The sequence below is a fragment of the Erinaceus europaeus genome, chromosome 1 (genome assembly GCF_950295315.1).
Source record: "Erinaceus europaeus chromosome 1, mEriEur2.1, whole genome shotgun sequence".
Lineage (NCBI taxonomy): Eukaryota > Metazoa > Chordata > Mammalia > Eulipotyphla > Erinaceidae > Erinaceus > Erinaceus europaeus.
In genome coordinates this window covers 132,575,570-132,585,173 of record NC_080162.1, presented here as the reverse complement: position 1 = coordinate 132,585,173, position 9,604 = coordinate 132,575,570, and the positions used below count along the sequence as shown (strand labels likewise).

The window sequence follows — 9,604 nt, the reverse complement described above, 5'->3', positions numbered from 1 at the left end:
AGACAGAGATGGGTAGAGAAAGATAGACACCTGCAGACCTGCTTCACCGCCTGTGAAGCAACTTCCCTGCAGGTGGGGAGCCAGGGGCTCGAACTGGGATCCTTAACACCAGTCCTTGAGCTTTGTGCGCCACCTGCGCTTAACCCACTGAGCTACTGCCTGACTCCCCCACTGAGAACTTTAGAGACATACTTTCATAAAGTATATTTCTATCCTAAAAGTGTATCAAGAGATAGGAAATATATAAATATCAGATGAACATAGATATAGTATCCTTAATGAAATACTATCAAAGCCAAATTCAGCAATTCGATAATAGAAGTATCTACCACAATCAAGTGGAATTAGGGAATGCATGGATATTTTCACATGTGTAAGTCAATAAATGTGCTATAGTATATCAATAAAAGGAAAGGCAAAAATAATATCACTATAGTGTAGGAAAACCATTTGGTAAAATTCACCACCCTTTCAAAGTCCTTAGGTAAATGAGTATAAAGGAACCTGTTTCAATATTTATTTTGGATAGAGACAGAAATTGAGAAGGAAGGAGGAGATAAGGAAAAGAGACACCTGCAGCACTGCTTCACTGCTTGCGAAACTTCCACCCTGCAAGTAGGTGTTGCTGGCTTAAGACTGGGTCCTTGAGCACTGTTATGTGTGCTCTAAACTAGGTGTGCCACATACCAGCCCCCCTAAAAAACATATCTCATATGACATCATATTCAGTTATGAAAATACAACGTTTCCCTCTAAGAGCAAGTATTAGACAAGCATGCCTATTCTTGAGAGCTTGTTTGGAGGTTCTAGCAGGGGAGTGCAACTACTCCTATACCCTCCACCGAAGACCGCTCCGTCTCTATTCCGGGAAGGCCGTCCTCTTCCACTGAGCGCAGCTTCAGGAGGGACGCACACGGATCAGCGAGATCAGCTGAATCAATCCTGGCGATCAATGGGGTGACAGATGTCGCAGCCAGATCGCCCTCACATCCAAGCATGCCTATTTTTACTACTGTTTTTTAAAATAGTATTGGAAGTCCTATCCAGAGTAAGTAGACAAGGAATTACTGTAAAATTAGCCAAGTTAGAAACAAAGATATGAAAGTATAGAAACAGACTCCACTGGAAGCGGATAAGGAAAATAAATGAACAGAATATAGTGGTAGCTTAAAATATATAACAAAAAAATCTGTGGCATTTTTATACTAGAAAAATAAAACTATTTGAATTTAAGGCCTGAAGCCATAAAATGTGTAAAAGAAAAAAATGTTTACTTTACTCTGGCATTGTTCTTAAGAGATTTGTCTACAGACTTGACTACAAGGACAAAAGAATCAAATGCAGAGCACAAAGTGAAACATGGACTGGACATGATGTACTGCATCAAAGCAAAAAAGACTCTGGGGATGGGAGGGAAGGAGCAACAGAAAGAAAACTTTGGGGTCAGGAGTCGGGCTGTAGCACAGCGGGTTAAGCGCAGGTGGTGCAAAGCACAAGCACTGGCATAAGGATCCCAGTTCGAGCCCCGACTCCCCACCTGCAGGGGCGTCACTTCACAAGCGGTGAAGCAGGTCTGCAGGTGTCTATCTTTCTCTCCCCCTCTCTGTCTTCCCCTCCTCTCTCCATTTCTCTCTGTCCTATCCAACAACAACGACAGCAATGATAACTACAACAATAAAACAACAAGGGCAACAAAAGGGAATAAATAAATAAAATAAAAAACTGGGGAGGTGACTGTACTTTAAAAGAAAAAAAAAGAAAACTTTGGGGTCCTGGCACATAATGAAATCGTGTGCCAATGATTACACTGTAAAACATTAACTTCCTTAATACATAAATGAATGGATAAATAAATAAATAAAAAGCAAATGCCGAAAAATAAATGAGATTACATAAAAAAATTCATAGATAGGGAAACTTGAGTAATAAAGAAATCCTGGGAGTCAGGTGGTAGCACAGTGGGTTAAGCGCAGGTGGTGCAAAGTGCATAAGGATCTCACTTTGAGCTCCTGGCTACCCACCTGCAGGGAAGTTGCTTCACAAGCAGTGAATCAGGTCTGCAGGTGTCTATCTTTCTCTCTGTCTTCCCCTCCTCTCTCTATTTCTCTCTGTCCTATCCAACAATGACAACATCAATAACTACAACAATAAAAAAAGGCAACAAAAAGGGAATAAATAAATATAAAAAAAAGAGACCCTGCTAAGTGGGAAATTTTTCATATTATATGTCCAATTATATGTCCAAGGGATTAATAACTACAAATATATAAAGAATTCAGAGACCCATCAAATAAAACCAACTAAAATTAGGAAGATTTAAATATACATTTCAAAGAATGACTAGTAGGTACATATAAAGAAATTCATTATCTTTTAGAAAAATGCAAATCAACCACAGATAAGTGGTTAAAAAACTGTGGTAAACAATGGAATACTATTCAGCTATCAAAAACAATGAAATCATCATCTTTTCTTTGTAATATCTAATATATGAAAACAACATTAGTATTTATGGGTGAGTGGACATACTGAGTCACACACATACACAGGAACATTATGCAAATATCACAACCTAGAGGATCTTATTCTATACAAAGTAATCTAGGCATATAAAGACAAATGCTGCCATTTTGGCCAATGCCTGATCACCTCAGCACCTGAGTTCCTATTCAGGGAATCAATGGACTTTCCCTATGAATACTATGTGCCTAGACCCCTAAGGAATCCCTCTCTTTGCCATCACTGGTCACTTCCATCAAGAATGTCCTCATTAGCCCTTTTGTGGGCTAAGTCCTTACCCTAATTATAAACTAGCAATGGTAAGGATGGCCTCACTCTCCAAAGGGAGTCTGGGTCATCCTACGCTGCCACTGGAGGATGCCTGTTCCTGTAATATGTGCAGCCTAGAATGTCTTCGGCTGTGACCAAGCACTGTGAGCTCAGACTAGCAGGGACCCATAGGCTACACAGGCTCCTTATTTGCGTGGTAAACAGTTAATTGTTTTTATATATTCCTTTCAATTGTGGGAGCCACTCTCTACTCTAAATTCTTTTTTTTTAGATATTTATTTTATTTATTTATTCCCTTTTGTTGCCCTTGTTTTATTGTTGTAGTTACTATTATTGTTGTCGTTGTTGGATAGAACAGAGAGAAATGGAGAGAGGAGGGGAAGACAGAGAGGAGGAGAGAAAGACAGACACCTGCAGACCTGCTTCACCGCCTGTGAAGTGACTCCCCTGCAGGTGGGGAGCCGGGGTTCGAACCGGGATCCTTATGCCAGTCCTTGTGCTTTGCGCCACCTACGCTTAACCCGCTGCGCTACAGCCCGACTCCCTCTAAGTTCTTAAATTCCATTCTCCACTGACATCATCCTCTCAGATAGTATTTAATCCACATCCATGTTAGCTATCAAACTCAAGCAAAGATTACTGAAATTCTGGGCTCTTAAAAACATTCCAGGGTCTTTATTCTCCTTTGCTCTATTACTACACTTTGGCCTCTGTTTATTAACAGCACAGTCTAGAATGCTCCCAGCTGTGACCATGGAATGCAAGCTCAGATGGTCAGAGACTCAGAGGTCATGCTGGTTCTTGTGCTAAATATGAATAGATATGGGCCCTAGGTCAGATTGATGATGTAAAGTTAATGGTATTTCCCCATGTTTGAGAGCTATTCTCTGCCCCAATTCAGCTTTCCAGCCCTATTTACAACTCTGACACCATCTTCTCATTCAGTATTTTTAGTTCACCTGTATGTTAGCTATCAAGCTTTCACAACAATTACAAAAGCCATGGGCCCCTTGGAACATACTTAAAATAGACTTCCTAGCTTTTTTCCACATAAAGACTCCTAATTTTATCTGCTCTGTTCATATCTTTGATTTCCTATTTATCAGTTTGCCCTACATTTTATCAGCCACCAAGGTGCAGGGACTACTATGATGCTATCCTGATTTCCCTGGGCAGAAGACCTCACCAATGTGTCCTGGAACCCCACCTCCCCAGAGCCCTGCCCTACTAGGGAAAGACAGAAAGAGGTTGGGAATATGGATCCACCTTCCAAAATCCATGTCCAGGGAGAAGCAATTACAGAAACCAGACCTTCCACCTTCCACCTTCATAATGATCCTTGGTCCATGCTCCCAGAGGGATAAAAGATAAGGAAGTTGTACTCACTTCTGCAGCACATGTACTAAAATATGACACAGAGAACATCAGCATGCCCCCTGCTCAAGGATAACACACAAATTTGTGAAGTATTCCATATTATAAAAAGAAAAAAAATAGGGAAGCTTTGAATGGAGGGGACATGGAACCCTGGTTGTGGGAACTATATGGAATTATATTCCGGTTATATTTTAATACTGTTAATCATTATTAAATCACTAATAAAATGTTTTAAAAAAGTACTTTGGTCTAAGTCAAAGAGCATTCAGAGGTAGTAGCTAAAATGGTGCTTGCCAGGGCTGGGGGTTGAAAGAAATGAGGGGTTGCTATTCACAGGTATTTCTGTTATAAAGGATGATTAAACTTTAGAGAATAATGTGACTATGTCATACTTAATGCTAGCAATATTCTAATAATATTACATTGTACACTGAAAGATTGTACCACTAAATCATTTGATATTTAGAAAGAGTGAATTAGTAGTAATAATTCCAAATTAGAACCTATTTCCTATTTTAGTTATGTGCAGTATTTGTGTATGACCACTAGATAGAGCTAGTATAATAACATCCTGAAAAAATGACAAAAGCTTATGAAACACTATATATTTAGCAGTTGTATAGACTGTTTTTCATTATGTTACCTTCTTCATAATACCATGCAGCTCTCAATTTAATTTAAAACTCATGTATTCTGTTCTGTTTTTACTATAATTCAATAACATATCAAATATCTTAGTTTCCCAAAATTAATCTGCATATGATGCATTATCAAATTCAATTAATGGCAGCCATAGTTCTAAAACAATAGAATATTTTCAGATGTCTTGGTAACATCATTAAAGTATTTTTTTATAAACTACTAATGTATTTTATGACTTTTCATGTCTGTATACATGATAGTGTTTATCATGTGTGGGGCAAATCATGCTTCCTTTTTTTCACATAAAGAATATAAAGCAAAGTATATAAAAAGTAAATATTTAGATTACTGTTAGTATTCTTTGAGCAGATTAGTTAAATACTGGTTTGCCAGAAAAATTATGATGAATTTATCTGTTTTTATACAAAAATGTATTATGACTTCTGATAGCCAATATATTTCATTTATTTAATGAGTAGACAGAAAATTTATAAGAAAATTGAAGGAAGCTATGTCTGCAACTTCCCTAGCTCCTCTAACCACCCAACATTAACATAATCTTATCAGCATCAAATGAAAATATCTTAATACAGAAGATTCCTTCTCAAAGTTATTTTTTTTTAGCTATATTTACAAATATTTAGAAATTGCAATTGGAGAAATAGCTCAACTGGTAGTGGTCAGGACTTGTATGCCCAAGATTCCTGATTCCAGAACCAATACCCAGTTCTATATGTTCTAGAGTGGGATGTTGATTGCTTTCTATTTCCTTCCTCCTTTCTCATATGAATCTGTCACATATGAAAAGAATAAAACCAGCTCTTGCACCACAATATATTCATTTAAGTCATGCACTGGGTTTCATCCCAGTCCCTACCACATTGGAGGAAGCTTTGATACTATGTACTCTTTCACTATATATTTCTACCAAAAAGAAAAAAAAAAAAACATCAGCGGGCAGGGGTAGATAGCATAATGGTTATGCAAAGAGACTCTCATAGGTTCAATCCCCTGCACCACCATAAGCCAGAGCTGAGCAGTGCTCTGGTAAAAAAAAAAAAAAAAAAAAAAATCAGCTAGAATGATTGAAATCCTGGCAACAGCAACACATAATTAAGCCTTTAAAAAGTATAGCTGACAATCATGTGTGTGATTAATCCCTAACTCCGCCCCCAGTGTACTGGTAGAAGATTCAGTGCTGTGGTGTTTTTCCCTTTCTGTGCGTCTGTTGGGGAAAAAAAAAAATTGACCCAGAGTGGTGAATCATCATCATCATCATCATAATTGAGAATAAGTATATCCAGAAACAAATATGACCTTTGTTTTGTGAAATACATGTAGCTTAATACAATTTCAAATTATGACATTTCTAAAAAATTCAAATTCCATAATTTAAATTTCATATTTTTCCATATTTTTCATTTTTTAATTTCTTTATTGGGGAATTAATGTTTTACATTCTATAGTAAATACAATAGTTTCCCAATTTTCCATATAACATTACAATCCCCACTAGGTCCTCTGTTACCTATAGTTAGTGGTATTTATATATATTTTACATATTTGGGAGCTTCTCTCTGTCCTGATCCAGCTTTCTAGTCCTGTTTCCAACTCTGACACCACCTTCCCAGACAATACCTTTAGCCCACCTGCATATTAGCTGTCAGGCTCAGGCAAAATTTAGTAAAGTTATGGCCCCCTTGGAATATAACTAAAATAGACTTCCTAGGTTTTTTTTTTTTTCCCAAAATGGAGACCCCCAAATCTAATCTCATCTACAATATCCTTACCTTTAGTTTCCAGATTATTAAATAATTTGTTCTGTTACCGGGTTGCAGATGCTACCATTATGACACCAACCTGACTTCCCTGGACAGATGACCTCACTCAGTGTGTCCTGGATCCCCACCTCCCCAGAGCCCTGACCCACTAGGGAAAGATACAAACAGGCTGGGAGTATGGATCAACCTGCTAATGATCATGTCCAGCAGAGAAGAAATTACAGAAGCTAGACCTTGGACCTCATAATGATTCTTGGGTCCATGCTCCCAGAGGGATATAGAATAGGCTAGAGAATAGGAAAGCTATCAGGGGAGGGGATGGTATATGGAGATACAGTGGTGGGAATTGTGTGGAGTTATAAGCCTCCTATCCTACAGTTTTGTTTATGTCTCCTTTCTTAAATAATAACACACACAAAAAAAAAAAAAAAAAAAAGAACAGGAAAACTTCCAATGGAGAGGATGGGACATGGAACTCTGGAGGAATTGTGTGGAATTGTACCTCTCTTATCCTATGGTCTTGTTGATCAATCAACAATCAATAAAAGTTGGTGATTATATTCTTTCTCCCAGTCATGTCTAAAAAAGCATGAATATCCATTGATAAGTCATTCAAGGAAGTAAGCAGTGATAAAATGATGATATGCATTTTTTTGCTTTAATTTGATTTTTCTGGCATGTACATAATGCATCTTCCATTAATCACATGTCTAAGCAAATAGCAATACCATTTCTCTATTGATAATTATTTAGAGCTATGTTCATGGTTCATGCCCCCGCCCCCTTTTTACTATATTTTGAAGACTATATTGTTATGAGATGCATCTGCCTTATTTAAGCACAAATTGAAGTTGTCCAAGAAAAATGTACAATATGCCTCTCACACAGAAACCCTCAAACTGGAACTTCAAAACTCCCTTCTTTGGCTAATAATTCAATTTAATGTTGTCATCTAATATTTTTAATCCTTTTCTTGTCATAGGGTTGCTCAGAAAATTGTTATTGCATGACCCACAGTGAGTACATTGAACTAAGCTACTTTTACAGCCCCTCATTTACATAATCCTGCTTTCTGATATTATTCCATTATCTGAAGAAAAGAATGTGATGTGTATAAACTACAGTGAACTCTCGTAATAATTTCTTTTCTTTGTAGTAGGATCACTTTGAAAAGGTGTATGTTGATATATTTAAATCACTTTCAGTAAAATTGCTGTCCCACACTGACACTGAAAAATACTCAGAGTTAAAATAAGAAGTGGTAATAATTTGCATGGTAACTTATTTGTCCAAATATTGAGCCGTTTATTTAGGAGGTAAGCCATTTCAAATGTTTTCACTGCTCAACTCATAATTAAACTGAAGGTAACTAGAAATAATGTTAGTTTTTAAAATTAATTATCTATTATTGGTTAGAGAAAGCTATTGAGAGGGTAGAGGGAGAGGGAGAAGGACTACCCTGCTTTACCATTTGTGAAGAGTTCCCACTGCAGGTGGGGATCAGGGTATTGAACCTGGGTCCTTGTGTACTGTAATATGTGCATTTAAGCAGGTGCACCACTGCCTGAGCCCCAAAATAATGTTAGTATTTTTTAGTCACTTAACTTCCATATTTAGCACCTCACCAACTGATACATTATATTCTTTTCCTTCATATATACACACACACACACACACACACACACACACACATATATATACTCGGTCATGTAGAAGTATAACAAATGAACCAAAGGTTATGCATGCAGCAGGTAATTTAAGCATAAAATTTAAGAGTTCCAGTTATGGAGCCAGTGTCTAGAATCTCCTCATTAGTTCTTCTTCCTTTTTATTTTCACATTCCCATTACTGATTGAGATCCTTTTTATCACAAGCATGTATAAGGAGAATGATTTTTATTTTATTTTTTGTCTCCAGTTTTATTCCTGGGGCTCGGTACCTGCACTATGAATCCAATGTGCCTGAGGCTATTTTTTTTTTTTTTTTTGATAAGAGAGAGAAATTGAGAGGGGGGGAGGGAAAGACAGAGAGGGAGGGAGAAAGGTAGACATCCACAGCCATGTTTCCCTGCTGTGAAGCAAGGACCCACAGGTTGGGGCTTCAGGTCCTTGTGCTTCTTACTGTGTTTGCTTAACCTGGTGCATGCACCACTGCTCAGCCCCCTAGGGGAATAGTTGACTCACTAAATATACCAAAATTCAGTTTCTAGTTGCCTTTCACAATTATTTTCTAGTAATTCAATTTTCTATGTAAAAAAACATATGTATCTCCCTTTATTGTTGTAGATAGTATACTGAACTTACCAACCTCTAAGTTGTTGTTAAACCTACCTGGATAGACTGTTTTACTTTGTCACATACTAATGTATTTTGGGGGTGTCAGAAAAGTCATGACATTTTTTCTATGCAAAAATGTGTCAAGACTTTTCTAACAACCCAACAATGTCACTCCATATCACACTCAAATTCTTTACACTTTGTAAAATTTTGTTCAGTTTTTCTCTGCTGCAAAGTAATTATTTTATTTTATTTTATTTTATTTTATTTAGTTATTTTTTGCCTCCAGGGTTATTGCTGGGGCTTGGTGCTTGGGATGCATTGGATCGACCTTCCCATGGTGCATCTCTTAAGTACCCATTCATTGGGGAAACTGACGATCCTTCCTAGCCGACTGAATCCACATGGATCCCAGTCACTTTCAAAGCCAGCAACAAGCAGCTCCTGACAGCTTTCAAGCTGTTGGTCCTGCTCTTTGAGTCCTCCAACTTAATGTTGAGGGGCTGTCCTTTGCCAAACGCGTTCTTATTGGTCAATTGGCGATACAACATCAGGCAGATGTTATCTGCCTACAAGAAACACATATAGCAGTCGATGAAGCTGCTCCACTCACCATCAGTGGATTCGATTTAATATGCTATAATCTCCATCCTAAACACGGCCGAGCCATCTACGACAAATCGTGTCTTGTGGACATTTACCATAAGGCCTCTTTGACCTTCTACGACTCCATTACTA

At 37.7% G+C, this 9,604-nt stretch overlaps 1 non-coding gene across 1 annotated transcript; it reads left to right on the top strand.

Annotated features, from left to right (window-relative positions):
- Positions 1–4,168: 4,168 nt before the first annotated feature.
- On the top strand, positions 4,169–4,271 carry LOC132542777 (U6 spliceosomal RNA). The gene has a single exon (XR_009553755.1). It is a non-coding gene; the product is annotated as a U6 spliceosomal RNA (small nuclear RNA).
- The last annotated feature ends 5,333 nt before the right edge of the window (positions 4,272–9,604 follow it).